Source organism: Adiantum capillus-veneris, chromosome 28, assembly GCF_014529385.1.
Source record: "Adiantum capillus-veneris isolate H3 chromosome 28, ASM1452938v2, whole genome shotgun sequence".
In the NCBI taxonomy this organism is placed as follows: domain Eukaryota; kingdom Viridiplantae; phylum Streptophyta; class Polypodiopsida; order Polypodiales; family Pteridaceae; genus Adiantum; species Adiantum capillus-veneris.
In genome coordinates this window covers 118503121-118521243 of record NC_140958.1, presented here as the reverse complement: position 1 = coordinate 118521243, position 18123 = coordinate 118503121, and positions in this window count along the sequence as shown.

Here is an 18123-nt window from a genome sequence, read left to right as displayed (position 1 = left end):
TTGAAATTTTCAAGTTAAACTTTACAGTAGTAAGAGAGAATTCTACAATCAGTAAATGAATATTGTAATAAGCTAGACAGATTTTGTATAGCTAAACATGTCGGATTTTTTTAGCGTAAATTTTATATTCCAGGTTTTCTCAACATATGATTCATAATTTGAACTCGAATATCTTAAATAATGAATAATGGTTAGAAAATTCAAATGCATAATAGAAACTGTGTGAAATTCGGAAGTAGAGACCTTACAAAAATCTATAACAAAAACCTCATCACTCGCATCATTTTAAAAATGACATAGTTCAAATCGAAATTTCTTCAAAACAGAATTTTGAAACAACATGACGAGATGGTAGCGTAATTTCATAACATAATTCCAAAGCATAATTTCAAAATAAAATTACCCCAAACCATAATTTCACAACACAAATCATAATTTCAAAACAAATTTTTCCAAAGCATTATTTCTAAACAAAATGGCATACAAACTTAAAGCATTAAAAGTCTAAATAGCATGAAATTTTATTTTGTCAATATACAAATCAATTTAATATGCATTAAAGTTTTGAGCACTCACATGCGGCCTATTTGAGCAATAAAGGGTCTTGTAGACGTCCTTGAACCTGCAAAAACGTGCGCGCGCACACACGTACACACACATTATGTTAAACCCTAAAACCTAAACCTACAAGAAAACTTGAAAATAATCTCACCTTGGTGCTAGAGAGTAGTCCACAAGCAAGATTTTCACCTCCGACAAGTTGTTAGGCACCAGATTTGTAGTAGGTGAGGAGGAGGAGGGAAAGAGAAGAGGCAAAAAATAGAGAAATGCACTGGGAAAGACCCACGGGTTTGTTTTTTGCACGTTCCATCGGTACAGGTGTCAGTGCAAGCGTTGAAATTCATCTATATAGCTGTCAAAAGAGACATTGGTATAAACGCTGGAAGAGATATAGGTATCTGCGTCAAAAATTCAAACTGGAATTAAAAAAAAATAAAAATCATCGCCCTCCATACTTACCTACATATATACCAATGCCCGCCATTGATGCCGGTAATTTGGTGCCAGAATTTAAGCGACCTTTTGTAGTGCATTGAAAAGAAACATGTACATCTGTTTACTATAATGTAGCATTGTAATCATTGACACGGTTCATACTATCCTTAAGCTACATTCGTTGCATCTATCTAGCATCTTCAAAAGCATATTTTTTTAACTTAGTAAGATACCATCACATAATCTTACCATGTCATAGTACCTTTTCTTCATGCCAAAGGATAGCTTCGGGTTGTAGCACCTCTTCTTGGTCTTTGTTTTGGGAGGGTCTTCAATAATTGGTTCACTTGGTGGCTCTCCTTTATAGGGCTTAAGTAGGCTCACATGAAAAGAATTGTGTATGAGCCAATGGTTGGGCAGCTTGAGGTGATAAGCCATCTCATTGATTGGCTTCAAGATTTGAAAAGGAACACAGTATCTTTTTCCTAGTTTAGCATAATACTTTTGATGGCCTGTAGGATTTTTGCCCATCGTTTGTTTCAATCGAGCCTCGGGAAATTTAAGTATCCCAATCATTTTCTTTAAAAGTTAAGGCCCTTCTCTACTTGTCAGTAGCATCTTTTTGCCTTTGTTGAGAGATGGATATATCATCCTTAATCTTTTGGAAAGATTCTTGTAGGTCACAGCTATATTCATCGGTAGTGAAGATCTTCCCATGTATTTTAAGTGGCAAGGGACTTTTAGGTCTTCCCTCTATGATTTCAAAAGGTGATTTTCCCTAGGAGTATGGAAAGTATTATTGTATGCATACTCTAACATAAGCCTTTAGTAGACCAAGTATCGTAAGATTGGATATCTCACTTAGGCCATCCATTTGTGGGTGACAGGCCAAAGAGAAATTCAATCTTGTACCGAGATTGTCAAAGAGACCTTTCTAGAAATTACTGGTCATTCTAAAACTCTATATGACATGATGCATGTTGGCAATCCATGGTGTTTGAAAATCTGAGATATGAAGAGAGTTGTCATTTGGTGTGTCTTAATAGTCTTTTTGACAGGAATAAAGTGTGCTTGCTTACTAAACCTATCGACTATTGTCCATATTCCTATATTCCCATGGATAGACTTGGATAATCCAAAGATAAAATCCATGGATATACTCTGCCATGGTGAATTAGGGATTGGTAATGGCTAGAGTAATCTAGGTTGTTTCCCTCTATCATACTTAGTCTTTTGGCATACCACACATTTTGAAACATACTCTTGTATGTCCACTTTCATGGTAGGCCAATAGAAGTTAGTCTCCACTCCTGCAAGAGTAGGTTGAATGCATCTATGCCCCACATAGGGAGGATCATGGGATTCATACTTGAATTTCTCACAAAGGGAGTGGCTAACACATAGCCTATTGACATGGAGAACATAACCATCCTGCAAGGTGAATGGTTTTTCTTTCTTCCCCTATGCAAGGGCTGACATTATGTCTTTAAAGTCAGGGTCAGTAGCATACTCATCTATCATAGAAGATAGATCATTGTGAGTTGCTATAAACACCACATTAACTTTTGGTTGTCGTGAAAGTGCATCAGCCACTTGATTGTGCTTACCAACAATGTGAGAAATATGAAAATAAAATTGAAAAACAAAATTTTCCCACCTCATTTGTTTGTCAGAAAGCTTGGTTTGCATCATGAAGTACTTGGGACTTTGATGGTCTATTCATACAATAAATGGAGTCCCCAAGAGATAGTGCTTCCATGTGTCTAGGGCGTGTAGAACAACTAAAAGCTCTTTTTTGTATATGCCCAAGAATTGTTCATTAACATTGAGCCTTTGGGTCTCACATGCTATGGCATGCCCTTCTTGAAGCAAGACTGCTCCAAGGCAATCACCACAAGCATCACGCTGGACCTCAAATGGCTTTGAGAGATCCGGAAGCATAGAATGGGTTGGGAGGTAAGCTTCTCTTTGAGCTTGTCAAAAGAATTTTTCTCTGTAGAGCAATGCATGAGTACTTAACGTTCTTCTTTGTTAAGTCATATAATGGTCCTTGTTTTTGAGAGGACACATACCAATAAAGCTTCTTAGCTCATGTAGATTCCTTGGATTGGACCATGATTTTATTACCTCCAACTTTGATGGATCCATATGGTAAAGGAAAAATTCTCTTTCCTTTTGATTGATAAAAAGATTGTTCTACCTCAATGCTTGAAAAATCACCTGGAGATGTTGCTTGTGTTCCTCCAAGGACTTGAATTAGATGATGATATCATCAAAGAACACTTTAGTGAGTTTTCATTAGGGTCTAAATATTTTCTTCATTAAACAGTTGAATGTGGCTGGTGCATTAGTCAAGCCAAAATCCATGACTAGATATTCATAAAGACCATTTAACGTTGTACGAAATGTGGTCTTTAGGATATCTTCATTCACTATCCTTATTTGATGATAGCCACTTTTAAGGTCAATCCTATTGAAGTAGATAGAGCCTTGTAGCTTATTGAATAGATCTTTTACTCGATATATGAGAAATCTATGTTTGATATTGATATGATTTAGTGTTTGATAGTCCACACACATGCGGTATGTACCATGTTTCTTTTACACTAGAAGGATTGGAGAACAAATGTAACATTTAAGGCACTAGTAACTTGTGTGTTGTGGAAAATGAGAACATACTGAGCATTTCATTAAGAACAAGTTCTAATGAGCATAGAGAGAGTACTTAGTTGGAGAAAAAAACATAGCAATTACATCTAGCTAGTTTGGCATAGACAATACTTGAAAAGAGAGAGAAATAGAACAATGGACAACAATTGAGGATTGGATTTACATAGAGCCGGTCCCCCCTCCAAAAAGGCTTTGTATTATAGCTTCTCCTATCAAGGGAGACTTTTGTACAATACAATCTTTGTGTTCCTCTTTTTGAGCTTTGATAGTGGAAGCTCTAGGGTCAAACAAGATGAGGCGTCTTTGTGTTCCTCTTTTTGAGCTTTGATAGTGGAAGCTCTAGGGTCAAACAAGATGAGGCGTCATGCTCCCTTACCTTTCCCCACGCATAGGAGAGAGTTGACCCTTTGCAATAAGCATCCTCTTTTGGAGCTTCGATAGTGGAATCTCTAGGAGTCTCATTGCGGGAATTTCTCTTGGGGCAAGAACGATAGCCATGTCCTTTCTCCCCACGCTTAAAACATTTGTGGTCCTCACAAAAAGATTCAAGATCGTTAGGAGAGAGTTTATTTTTACCCTTGTAAACTCCCTTCTCCATGAACCGATTGTTGTTGTTGTTGTTGGAATTGCCTTGGGAGGAATTTTGGGCATTGGTTTTCTCCTTTGCATCACTTTTATCTTTGCTTTCCATGGGCTTGACATTCCTTCTAGCCGCTTGTTGGAAATTGATGTGCATAGCAACCATAGTGTGGTGGATTACTTCGGTGATATAACCAGGCCATTGGGAGTTGACGTACTCGGCCATCTCTTCAGGTAATCCCACACAAAGTTGTTTCTTTTTCTTGGCAAAGTCTATATTTTGAAATGTAGTAGCCTTGAGATGTAAATCCCAAAACTTGTCCACATATTTGTAGATAGACTCATGGGAGAGAATCTTCAAACTCTGCCATTTGGTAAGCACTTTGTTCTTTGCATCACTTGCAAGGAATTGCTTCATGATGGAAACTCATAGAGTTTTCCATGTCTTTGGGGATTCACCATTGCCACAAAGGCTATCCCACCATTGAGGAGAAGATTTTTTGGAAGTGTGTAGCTACATGGTATAGCTTGGAGGACTCTGTGAAGCCCTCATCTCCAAAGGCTGCATCAAATTGCTGGATGAAGGCCAATACTTTTTTGGTAGCACAAAGGTGCCATCATAGGTGAGAAAAGAGATACTCTTTCCTCCCTCTTTGAATTTCTTGAGCTTTTGGGACCTTCGCCATGTAGGGTAAGATTTGTGATGTCCTCCCCTCTTGTATTCTCTAGGAGAATAGCTATTGCTTTTGTATAAAGAGGAGGAATGTGAAGAAGAAGGATAAGAGGGTGAGCTCTTTCTTACCCTTTTCTTCCTTTGTTTCCTCTCTTTCCTTTTGGAGTGACAAGGAGAAGGACTGTGGGTTGACTGTTTCCTCTTGGGAGGAGTTGGCGATCATCACCGTCTTCATGGAGCCACATCTTCAAAGGAACATAGGGATTCACTTATTTCTCATTATTTGGATTCCTCCTCTCTTATGGGAAATAATCTTATTTTGGGGGTCTCATCAAGAGGCCTCCTAAGCTCTCTCTCCTCTTGGAGAGGAAGGGAAACCCCATAAGGACAAAGTTGTTGAGTAACTTTGTCTTGAAAACCAGGGTTGCACATAGCTTGTTGCAACCTAGTAACAAGGTAATTAATGAACATGGGGGCATCATCATTAGCACCTCCATGTGCAAAATCAAAGCTATCAATGTTCATCTACTCTCATGGTTATTGTCAGCCATGCTAATTGTACTTATGTAAAGAATTACTTTGTGCTTTGGTACCCTCAAAAACCTTAGTTTCTACTCTTCTTTACCTTTGAAAATCAATTCTCAAGCAGCCACACCCGTGGGTAGTACAATAAAGATTGCAAAGACTTTTGGAGAGGGTCTAACATTGCTCTGTTGATTATGGTTCCTATTGATCTTGCTCCTAGCTCAATAATGGTTAAGCCAAAGGCAAGGCCAAAGAGGCTCCTTTATTAAGATTATAGTTCCCAATGGTGTACCTCAAACTAAGTCCTTCTCAATCAAGATAATAGATCCCTATCCCACTTACCCTATTGCAATGAAAAGGTGCAACCTTTCATGGACAACTTAAGGACCTCTCTTCTTAAGAAAGAAAAGAGAAACCAATAGCTCTGATACCAATGCAGTAGAAATGGCCTATCAACTTTGAGAATAGCGGAATTGGGAGAATTAGAGTGAGCATTTTTATGAGACTATTTTGAGAACATAGAGAGGAAAATTAATTAGCAACGTAACCATAATACTTAACTAACTTGGCATGAACAATAATTTTGCAAGAGAGAGAGTTTAGAGAACTTGACAACAATTGAGGACCAGATTTATATGGAGCCGGTCCCCCTCCAATAGTCTTTTGTATTATAGATTCTCCCATCAAGAAATACTTGATACAATACAATCTTTGTGTTCCTTGTGACACCATCCCCGGCCTCAACCCCAAGGCCTCAAAAAACTTCAAAAGTGGAGAGAGCTAGTGGGGAATGAGGGCAGGGAAGAGGAAGAAGAAACATTTAGAGAAGAAAGAAATAGTTCTTAGATTATCATCACTCTTCTTGCTTAGCATACATAATAGCATAGTAATGAAGATGGAGAAGATGACAATATTAAGCATTGAAGCATAGCTCCTAGTTGCATTTTCATTCATAGCCAAGAGTGTTACATACCATCTCCCATTTTGACCCCTTTTACCATTGGCCCCATGTTGAGATAGATCCGTATAAGCACATGTCTATATTCTAACCCTTGTTCCCGTTTATTATCCCACATTCAATGATCAGTGTAATATGAGAAAATTATTTAAGTTGGTTATATATTAGATTTTATTAGGTGTTTGGTAATGACCTACATAGCTCCATAATTCTAGTGTACCTCATCACTCGATTGATAGAGTCAACTGAAACGCTTCAAATGCAACTGATATCTTGGGTCTTGACTCTAAAATGTCGTATATGAGACTCCCCAAGGAAAATGAAAATTACATGAAATCTATCAACGAGTCCCTAGTATCTGTAATAACGACTCAATGCAACCTCTGCCAATCTATGTGTGGCAAGTACCTCAATGCTATGTGCATCCTTTGCATCAACATGACTACTCTTTAGATATCCTGACATTACTATATCAGCCTCTAGCATGAGGATATAAAAAAACTCCATATCATCCATCTTTGTACTCAGAGTCATCTCTATCCTAAGAGGGTAAAATTTGATGTGTCTCATGCGAGCATGGACGCTCCAACTCATTAGCTACATACATGTCATGCATAGTAATCTAGATATCCGCAAAAGAGACTCGCCTCATCTTTTGCTGATGTGTCTATAACCAAATTGATACCAAATGGTATCGTACCTCAAATACATGCAATTGATAGTCCAAGACACTCCGAGATCCTCTCTCAATCTGCAATGCAACTGAAAAGACTACTCTCTAAGTAGTATCCGACATTCACAGTCTACTAACTATCTTAGAGAGATCAAAATGTCTCATAGCTAAGGAACATAACACACATTTTGAAGTACATATGATGGACCACTTGGCAATGACATACATACATCTCTTGATCCTGCAATTTCAAACACTGAACCATCGGCCAAGTATGCTCTACCACAACTCCCACTAGAGAAAAAAGGGCAAACCACTCACAACATGGTGTGATGTGGAAGACTGCATCCTCATCTAGAAACCAATGGGAAGAAATGTTACCTGTGACAAACATATAACCAAGAGAAATACTGGAGGAAAATGTGACATCATCATCATTGGCATTGAAGCCACCTCTCTAGCATGTGTCAAAACCGAATGACGTGCCTTGCATGACCACGATGCCAACAATGCAAACTTGGCATGAATGAGCCATCTTTGCAAACTCTAAAATATCCCACACATCTACTATATAGATGTCAAGAAACCAAAATCTTCATATGCATCCAAGTGGGAGATAAACTCGATCGATGCGTGTAGATTTGGGCTCATTTTAGCCAATGCATCAATCGTATAGTGACAAGGCCGAAGGGGAAAACCATCAACAAATAGGGGAGCTCACTTTTAGCTCCACTAGTGATACATTTGAGGAGCCTTTGACATGGCTTGCCATGTCACCAAGACGTGTTTCCCACATGTGGCTTTTTTAGTTTAAAAAGAAAAATATGATGGCCATTAAACGTTAGGGATATAAATAGGAATTTTTGCAAGCCAAAGAGGAAAAGTTAGGAGGAGAAAGAGAGTAGGGATCATCAAGAAAGAGACTAGGCATCATCAAAGGGGAGTAAGATGATGACCATTAAATGTTAGGGATATTAATAGAGGGTCTACAAATTGAAGAGGAAAAGTCAAGGGGAGAAAGAGAGTAGGGATTTTTAGAAGGGAGTAAGGGAAGAAGAGAGGGAGATTCAAGAGGAGGGAAACTTGGGCTTTCAAGCCAATCGGGGAAAGTGTAGACAATTAGAACAAAGACATTTAGCAAGGTAAACAATGAAAGTGAAAGATGTTTTTGTCATTGTTTTAATTATCAAAGACAATGTTGATGAAAGTTTTTATTTAGATGGTGTGCAAGATGATTTGGAATCATTTCTTACCAAACAGGTTGAAGGATTATGATGACGATATGGACAAGGAAATAGACGCTATTTTTTAGAATCATGCATAGTATTATGAGGGTGAGAGGATTGAAGAGAGTGTTCTCTATATGATGAGAAGAGTTCTTCAGATAAAGAAGACGTAGAGCTTATGAGATTTTTGGATGAAGCTTTAGAATGGTTTCAAGCTATCAATACTAGGGGTTTCTTTCAACTTGATGAGAGATATTTGGAACTACAAAAAGAAGATGATAGCGACTTTACGTAGATTTTGGATGAGGTTCTAGAAGTTTTGTGCCAAACAAAAAAATAAATTCAAATATTGCACATGTATCAATCTTTTAGGAATACCTAGTGTGGGTCAAGAAGCTAAGTGGGGAGAATCCATTTTACCAAGCATAAAACTAAAGTCGACATGAATGATAGAAAGAAGGCCTGTATGGTTTGATGTGGATACACTTATGTGTTCAAGTATAAGGGTATGTTTGATGATGCCCTATGATCTAAGATGTTTTGAATGTGTAAAGAGTTGCAAAGAGGTTTTGCAGGAGTTTCAATGTGGTTCAAGGGTTCTATGAGGTATGATTCAAATTCTTGTGCTTGGTGCAGACCAAGTTTTTGAGTTACCCATAGAGTTGTAGACAAGGTTGTGGGGTGCAAGATGATACAATGGATGCAAGAGGATATGAGGTTAACACATGCCAAAGAATTTTCAAGTTCATTGGGGTGGATGTCGTGCCACTGAGTTTACAAGGAAAAACATGGGAGAATAACCAAGTCCTGGACATAAATTCAAGACAACCAGTTGAGTGGAGATTGAGATGGAAAAATTATGCTTGGATTTATTCAAGAAGAAAGTGTAAGAATCGAGATTGAGATGGAAAAATGCTTCTTGGATTTATTGAAGAATAAAGTGTAAATATCGCCAAAATATAGTGTAATAAATACAATTGAGGATTGGCTTAACACTAGGTTGGTAATGGGACACTTTTATGTCCTGGGGCATTTTTATGTCCTGTTAAGTGACCATTTTCCTTGAATTATGTCAAGAGTTTCAAAATGGATTTTGAGGTGCTATCTATCTAGAAAGTTGTCTCATGAGCTGAAAAAAACTCAACATTTTTTTGGAATATCAATTCCATCTTTAACATTGTCCTTTCACAACATTTCACAACCTAAACTGTGTGAAAAAATGGGTCCTGTTTTTGGCTTTTTTCAACTTTTTGCAACTATACCACTCTAGAATTCATGTTTGTGAGGTCTATAATGCTAGAGAACTATCTTTAGTAGTCCTCAACATGTCTTGATGCTTCTAGGGAGAAATAAATACTAAAATTGTAAGTTATGACCAAATTACAAAAATTGTCAAATCCTGTTTTTTAGCCAATTTTAGCTCTTCTATGATTTTTTTGGTGGAATTCATGATATCCAAATGCATTTTTGATTTTCTATGTCTCATACTGTAACATAAAGCTAATATTCCTTGAGTTTTGGGGCACCTAATACCCTATTTTGCATAGTACACAACAATGGTTGATTTTTTCAATTAGAGAAGAAAACGAAACATTCTAGTATATCAAGTATAGCTTTTTCAATATTGTTAGTTTCTTGTGACAACTACATGCATTTTGTAGGTAGTAACCATATTTAGTCATAAGGATCAAATTTGGCTAGATATTGAATAGTTTCTATGGGATTCTACAACTCATAATGTTGAACCCAGTTTTTTCATGTTTGCTGTATTTAACACTTCATCTTTGTCCCCAAGATTCTCCTTGGTAAGAAATGAATTATTATTTTGACATGCTCCATGGCTCCTTATGAACATAAAGGACAATATGGAACTAAAAAAACATGCATATATTATTTGTATTGAGCGTGGCTATAGAAACTTTGATGATAGGTTTGCAGAATGGTAAAAATTCAACTTTTTTGTACCTATTTATTTTGGCAAAACAAAAAATAGTGAGTGAGAAGCAATCATATGTTGTGATCACCAACCCATTGAAGTTAACTAGGGAATTTATCTCAAGTCCTACAAAAATCCCTAATCTTATTTTTATGCAACAAATCGTAAGAAATGACTGTTTTGATGAAAATGCACTGGTCCATCAACTTTGGAGGCTTGGTGTGACCAAAAGATGAGAAATTTTACAAGTTTCTTATTTTTCCCATGTGTAGTAGGCCTTGAACTATAACCTCATGAAAGGATTTTACAAAATGAGTGGATCTACTATGGTTTTGGAGGTTTTTTTCAAAACCTTGAAAGGACACTTTTATGTCCTGTTAGGTTACCAACCTAGTGTTAAAGGGATTTGAATATTTCTAGGATAAAGATTTTATCAGAACATCGTTTTGGGCTAACGGGCATGAGTATTTTGACCTTTAGGCAATACGAACTTCAAGCAATACTAGAGTTTGAGCCTTCAGCCACTTGAATGGGCACCTTTGGGCATGTGACTTTGAGAAATATTAAGGTCTTGAGCATCACTTGGTTTTAGACTATGGCCCTTGCGCTTAGGACCAAATCAAATGGCCACTCAATAGGCTATTGAGCTTTGTAATATGAAAAAGAAAGATTAAAAAGCCACAAGTAACGTGCAATAGTGGGTAAAAAATGATGTGAGATGCTTTTGGGTTCATCTCAGCCAATATACAAGCTGGATGGCTATGAGGACGACAAGGAAAAGCATTAGCAAATAGGGATGCTCACTTCTGGTTGAACCTACAACATATTTGAGGCATGTCTAGCACGGCTTGACACATCAACAGGAGGTATTTTTCACACTTGTTTTTTGCTTAAAAAGCAAGAGCTTATGGCTTTCAAGATGACGACGATTAAAAGTTAGGGGATATGAATTGGAGGGTTTGCAAGCAAAAGAGAAAAAGTTAGGAGGAGAAAGAGACCAAGGATCATCACATGGGAGTAAGGGAATAATTGAAGGAGATCCAAGAGGAGGAAAATTTGGGCTTCTAATCCAACTTGGGATAGTGTAGAACAAGGGAATTCAACAAGGTAACAAAAGTAGGGAAATTAGGGTAGGAATATATAGAATGGGAATTTAGTGGAAACATATTGAGGGAGGGAAATAAAAGTTTAGAGAATTCTCAAGGGCATCTTGGAAAAGGGAAATCAAAAGGTGTAGAAAAGCACAAAGTAGTGTCCAAGAGGAGAGGGAAAAATTCACAATAGGCATAATTAGAGGAGGCTTTGAATCCACTCACAACTATTCAATAAACATGATTGAAGAAGAGAAATTAGTGTGTACGAGTCTCTCAAGGAATCTAAGAGCACTATTGTCAAAGTACATACTTTTAGGCCTTTTAATAGATTTTGATAAGCAAGGGTTCTACTAGAAACTGCCCCCCTATTGCACGAGCAAGCCCCCAACTTTCAAACTCACCCAAGCTTTCTAATTTAGTTAGGTAAGGTCTTATATGCCATCTACAACTTCTACAATACCCATTTGGTCAAGTTCTAGGGCTTCCATGCCTTGCAAATGATTCCTTGCTTGATTGATGTTTTGAAATTTGTATTAGTGTTTTTTTTTTTAGTGAAATTGAAGTGTAGAGTATGGTTTTAGGGTCTAAATTTCAAGCTCTATTTTATACACTATGTTGTTATCTTTGCCATGTTTACGTAGCCACATGCACAGAGCCTATTCCGCTAGAGCAACACAATTTTTCGTGCAAAATTTGTCTCCGCCGGATACCAAGAGGCCCTTGGATTTCTTGGACTATTCACTAGCTGAAAATTGAGACTTTTTTGTATTACTAGCATGAGATGATGCACATGTATTACCAATGTTCATATACATGGTGCACTTACACATTATGCAATGATAGAATAAATGGTTTATTATTGTTAATATCATCATGACTGTCTAGTGAACTATGGGATCCTCTAAACCCTTGGAATCTTATGTCTTGACCTACCTCTTAAGCTCTAGATTAAGACCTCTAATATAGCCACAAACTTATTGCAATTTATCCAACCTACAAATTTTAATATGACCTCAACAGTGATAAATTCATTGCTTTAATGATTGATATCATCACATCAAACAAGATTTCCATTATGACCAATTCCAATACGTTAGTTCACTGGAAGAACTCTTTTCTAGTTGCTTTTTAAAAAAACCCATGTTTTGGGATGGTTATGCGGTAGGCGTTGCCTTGAAGGGTAACATTTTGTGTGCCTTGCCTTGAATGCATCCAAAGTGCAATCCAAGCAATGTATGTCTCTCTATTTACTAAGGAATTTATGCATCATGTCCTTGTTGTGGTCCTTGTTAGCACGAAGAAAGATTGGTGGCTTCGTGATCTTAAGAATTTTGACAACCTCTTTTGGGTTAAAAGTCGGTAACAAATCAAAGTCATTAGAAGTACTAGCCCCTTTAGTGGGTTCCCCTATAGGAGTTTATACGAGAGTGTTGGGGTATAAGGCCCAATGTGGTCACCCAGGTAAGTGGGCGGGCTGCCAGGTATGTACACATATTCTTTTGTAAAAACCTAATAAGAACTCACTATGCTCTACACATTACAGTAGAGCGAGTTCACCATATCGTCGTGCTCTTCTTCTCGCACTCTCTCTCGCTTCGCACTTACGCTCGTACTCCTTCAACTGGTATCAGAGCTCAGATCGAGGCTCGGGGCAGCACTGCAGGAGGCTAGAGTCACCAGCTCAGATTGGAGTGAAATTCGACAGGCGAAGACACGGCCCCAAATCCTGTGGGAAAGATCAAAGGCCTTGGTGTTCTCAGAATTTCATTTTGAGGTCATCTCGGCCACCGTTCGGCTTCGATAAAGGTCTGTGCAAGCCATTTTCGACTACGTGGTCTCGGCGGGTACAGATCCGACTATGCAAATTTGGGGTTTTCGGCCTACGACTGCAGGTGCTGAGGATATTGACACTCCCAGAGTGTTGATTTGTGGTTGTCTACACATCGAAGGACGGCTCACAGTTCTTGGAGGCGTGTCACATACGACACGGGCGCATCTACACACAGATTGTAGGCAACATCCACCAGTTCATCAGGTAGCTTGTGTTTGCTACTTGATATTCCAGATTTCATCCTGACATTGTAGGTACTTCCACATGGGATGTATTGTTAGAGATGATGTATGTTTGTTGAGGGTTTGCTGGCTGTGAGTCACGCAGCAAACAACCGCCGCAGCGGTTACAACATATAGTGGGAAATTTGTGGATGTATGACTTTGTGGGAAGTCTATGTACTATCCGGTTTACTGCAGCCTTTGTTGAGGGTCGAGTGAGGTTTTATTGAGCTGGGGGATTCTCGAATGTTGAGATCCTTTCGGTGATATAGGTCTTGGAGCGATCCCTCGAGCACCCTTAGATAGGCAGCTAGGATGTATTGACTGTGAGTTAGACAATTGGGATTGCATCTTTGCTTTACTGCCATTGAGGCATTGTCACAGTCTATGCTTACAAGACAGTGACAGGACAGTGAGAGACAGTACAGGTGCAGGACAGGTTTACCCGCAGCTTACAGTGTCAGAGAGACAGTGTTTTTTGAGCTGTTTTTTGGTCTGTTTTTTGAGTACACCAGAGCCATTTTACAAAGGAGACTCTGCCAAAATTTATGCAGAATCTGAAGCTTTCTTGGTTCATTTGACACGTTGATATTGGTTCAGAGGTCAGTTTACAGGGGAAACTCTGCCGAATTTTTCCCAGGAAAGTAAACCACTGTGAAGCGTAGCTATGGCTGGATCACATGACAATGCTCTTTACAATATCAAGAAGCTGGATGGAACCAATTTCCCATTGTGGAAGAAGCAGATTTGGAACGTGTTGGTACAAAAGAAGCAGATAAAACCTATAAAGCTCAAGGGGATCAAACCAGAAGATATGGACGAAGATGAATGGAGCAAAATGGATAAATTTTCACTTTCTACCATTATGCTGACTTTGGCAGAGAGCGTTTACTTCAATGTAGCAGACGAGATGTCGGCTTATCAAGCATGGTTAAAGCTGAGTGATCTTTATGAGAAGCAGAGTGCAGCTTCACAGGTATACTGGATTAAAAAGCTTGTTGACTTGAAGATGAAAGAAGGGACACCTATGTCCAATCATCTGAATGAATTCAACACAATCTACAGTCAGATGTCAGCTCAAGGTGTCAAGTTTGATGAACCTGTTAGAGCTATGTTCCTGTTGATCACATTGCCGGAAAGTTGGGAAACTTTTCGCACAGCTTTGAGTAATTCTGCACCTCCAGATGGTTTGAACATAGCAGGTGTAGAAGGAAGTCTGCTTACTGAAGAAACCAATAGAAAGACAGTGGACAAAGGCAAAGGAACAGCCTTAGTTGTCAGGGGAAGGACCATGATTACTCGAGGAAAGTATGGGTTTACTTTCTCAAGCACAAGGTTGAAGCGTTTAGTGTTTTCAAAACGTTTGTGACACTTGTGGAGAATCAGAGTGGCAAGAAGCTTAAATGCTTACGCATTGACAATGGTGGAGAGTATGTTTCCAAGGCCTTTTAGGACTTTTGTGAGTCAAAAGGTATAAAACGTGAACTTACTGCTCCTTACAATCCTCCTCAAAATGGTGTTGCTGAGAGGATGAATAGGACCATACAAGAGAAGGTCATAAGTATGTTGTCTAATGCACAGCTGCCAAATGGGTTTTGGGCTGAAGCTGTATCAACAGCTGTTCATCTTGTAAATAGATCTCCTAGCAAGGTTTTGCAGAAGGATTCAGTGCCATAGATGGTATGGTCAGGCAAAATGCCCTCATACAAGCATCTCAGAGTCTTTGGCTGTGAGGCATATACTCACGTTCCAAAGGAATTTAGGAACAAACTTGAGCCAAAGAGTAGAAAGTGCATCTTTCTAGGCTATGGTAATTCTGGTGAGATGGGGTACAGACTTTGGGATCCCGAATCCAGAAAGGTTGTCCGCAACAATGATGTTCACTTTAATGAATCCAAATATCATTCTAAACCAGAGAGGGTTGAGGAGATTAGAAGAGTTATCTTCCAAGAAGATGGACCTGCACGTGCAAGACAAAATGTCAGGGCTCAAGAGGAGCAAGGACAGGATAGAGTGGAACCACAGGTTGTGGCTGAGCCTGAGCCACCTATTGTGCATAGATCTGGACGTGTCACGCGACCTCCTGATAGGTTTGTTCCATCTATGAACTATGTCATGTTGACTGATTGCAATGAGCCTTCATGTTACAAGGAAGCAGTGCAAATGAAGGACTCCGGGAATTGTCAATTGGCCATGCAATCAGAGATGACAGCTCTGCATAAAAACAAGACATGGAAGCTAGTTAAATTATCACAGGGCAAAAAGGCTCTACCTTGTAAATGGGTTTACAGGTATAAGATCACCGCTCATGATAGTTAGCCAAAGTACAAAGCAAGGCTTGTTGCCAGGGGATTTAAGCAAGAACAAGGCATTGACTTTGATGAAGTCTTCTCTCCGGTGGTCAAGATGACTACATTGAGATGCTTTCTTGCATTGGTTGCCATATTAGATTTGGTGTTGCACCAAATGGATTTCAAGACAGCGTTCTTGCATGGTGATTTACATGTGGAAATTCACATGCAGCAGCCAGAAGGGTTTGTTGAGAAAGGCAAGGAAGATTGGGTATGCCAGTTGTTAAAGAGTCTTTTCTTTATGGCTTAAAACAATCACCGAGGGCATGGTACCATAAATTCCACAAGTTTATGCTTTCTCAAGGCTACAAACGTAGTGAGTTCGATCATTGTATATATACAAAGAAGGCTAAGGATGGTAGTTGGCTGATCCTTATTTTGTATGTGGATGACATGTTGATTGCTGGCAAGCACTTGGAAGAAATTTCAGCTTTGAAGTCAAAGATGGCAAAATCGTTTGACATGAAAGACATGGGTGAGGCAAGTCATATACTTGGTATGCGCATTGAGAGAGACAGATCAAAGAAGTTGATTTGGTTATCTCAAACAGAGTATATTAACAAGGTTTTGCAATGTTTCAATATGGAGAAGGGAAAGGCACTCAATGTTCCACTGCCACCATATGTGAAACTTAGCATACAAGATTGTCCTGTGTCTGAAGAAGAACAAGCTAAAATGGATAAGATTCCATATGCGTCTGCAGTGGGTAGTTTGATGTATGCAATGATTGCTACTCTCCTAGACATTGCATTTGCAGTGGGAGTAGTAAGTCAATACATGTCAAACCCAGGCAAGAAACATTGGGAGGCAGTGAAAGGAATATTGAGATACCTGAAAGCTACAAAGAGTATGCGTATATGCTATGGGAGTCAGGAGCTAAGTGTAAAGGGTTTTACAGACTCGGATTATGCAGGTGACTTAGACAACCGAAGGTCTACGTCAGAGTATGTCTTTACATTGGCTGGTGGAGCAGTATCATGGAGTTCTAGATTACAAGATTGTGTTACTCAGTCTACTACAGAGGCTGAATATGTTGCAGCATCAGAGGCATGCAAATAATCAATTTGGCTTAATCAACTAGTAACAGATTTGGGAATCAAAGAAGAGATGCCTGTGCTATATTGTGATAGTCAAAGTGCTATACAATTGGCTCGCAATCCAGTTTATCACTCAAAGACAAAGCATGTGGATGTGAAGTATCATTTCATCAGGGAAATGCTCAAGGATAAGCAACTTCAGCTTGTCAAAGTTCACACCACAGAAAATCCTGCTGATCTACTTACAAAAGGACTTCCCTCAGAGAGCTTTGCGCATTTTCGCAAGTAGTTAGGTGTAGGGTAGTACATCACTTCTCACCATATCGTCGTGCTCTTCTTCTCGCACTCTCTCTCGCATCGCACTTCCGCTCGTACTCCTTCAGAGAGTTGGTGTGGTTCCCTTGGCTACAAAGGTATCCTTGTTGCTACTACTTGGTTTATCCATGAAATTGACTATAAGGTATGTTAAGTGTGTAACATAATCATTTCATTCAAAAAAATGGTCCTCTAAGGTAGCTGTGCATGCTTTGAGTGCTTTGAAGTCCTTATGTTTGAGAGAATCTTTCCTTGCATCATAGTTTGAGTTCTTGCCTATGTCCACCATGTGCGCATCAAGCATACAATTTGCACGGCATGGAGTAGGTGAGTTTGGTCAAAGTTAAATTCACGTGTATCTACAACATATGAAGCTATAGTGTCATCTACTCTATAGACTCAAAAGGACATGTCTCAAAATGTTGCTTTGTGAGCAAGCAGGGATGTCCATAAGTTGCATGGAAATGAGCGGCTTTCCTTCAACTCTGTTAAAATTGTTGTAGTTTCTTGTAGAGCTTGAAAATTATATTAATTTTCTACTTGCAAAAGTGTATGTTGGCACTTGTGAAAGAATGCTGTGTAAAGTTACTCACATGCAAGTGCTTACAATGTGCAGCTATTGAAGACCTAGTTGCCTTATACCATTGTAAGCAATCATGCAAAATATATGCAACTTTTCCCCATTGGTGTCAGTGGGCTGCTAAGACTCACCATAATGCAATGAAATGCAAGAATCACATACATAAAATGTCAATCAGTGGGACATAGCCGACACGACTAGTGCATGGAGGCTACAAGGGATAGCTAATCTCTCAAAAACCCCAAGTCTAGTGTTCTCTCACCTAGATCGGTCTTAGGTGTGTGTCAAACACTAAGAGCTAACCTTCTTACTGCAGGCCTACTACAATGATTTTGTGTGGCTATGGTGCTCCAAATGCAATGAATCTTACTACCTAGAATGTGCAAAATTTCCTCATCATCCTCATGTAGTATAGCATCATATGCTCACTTTCATTATTTAAAATCTTAGGTCAAAAT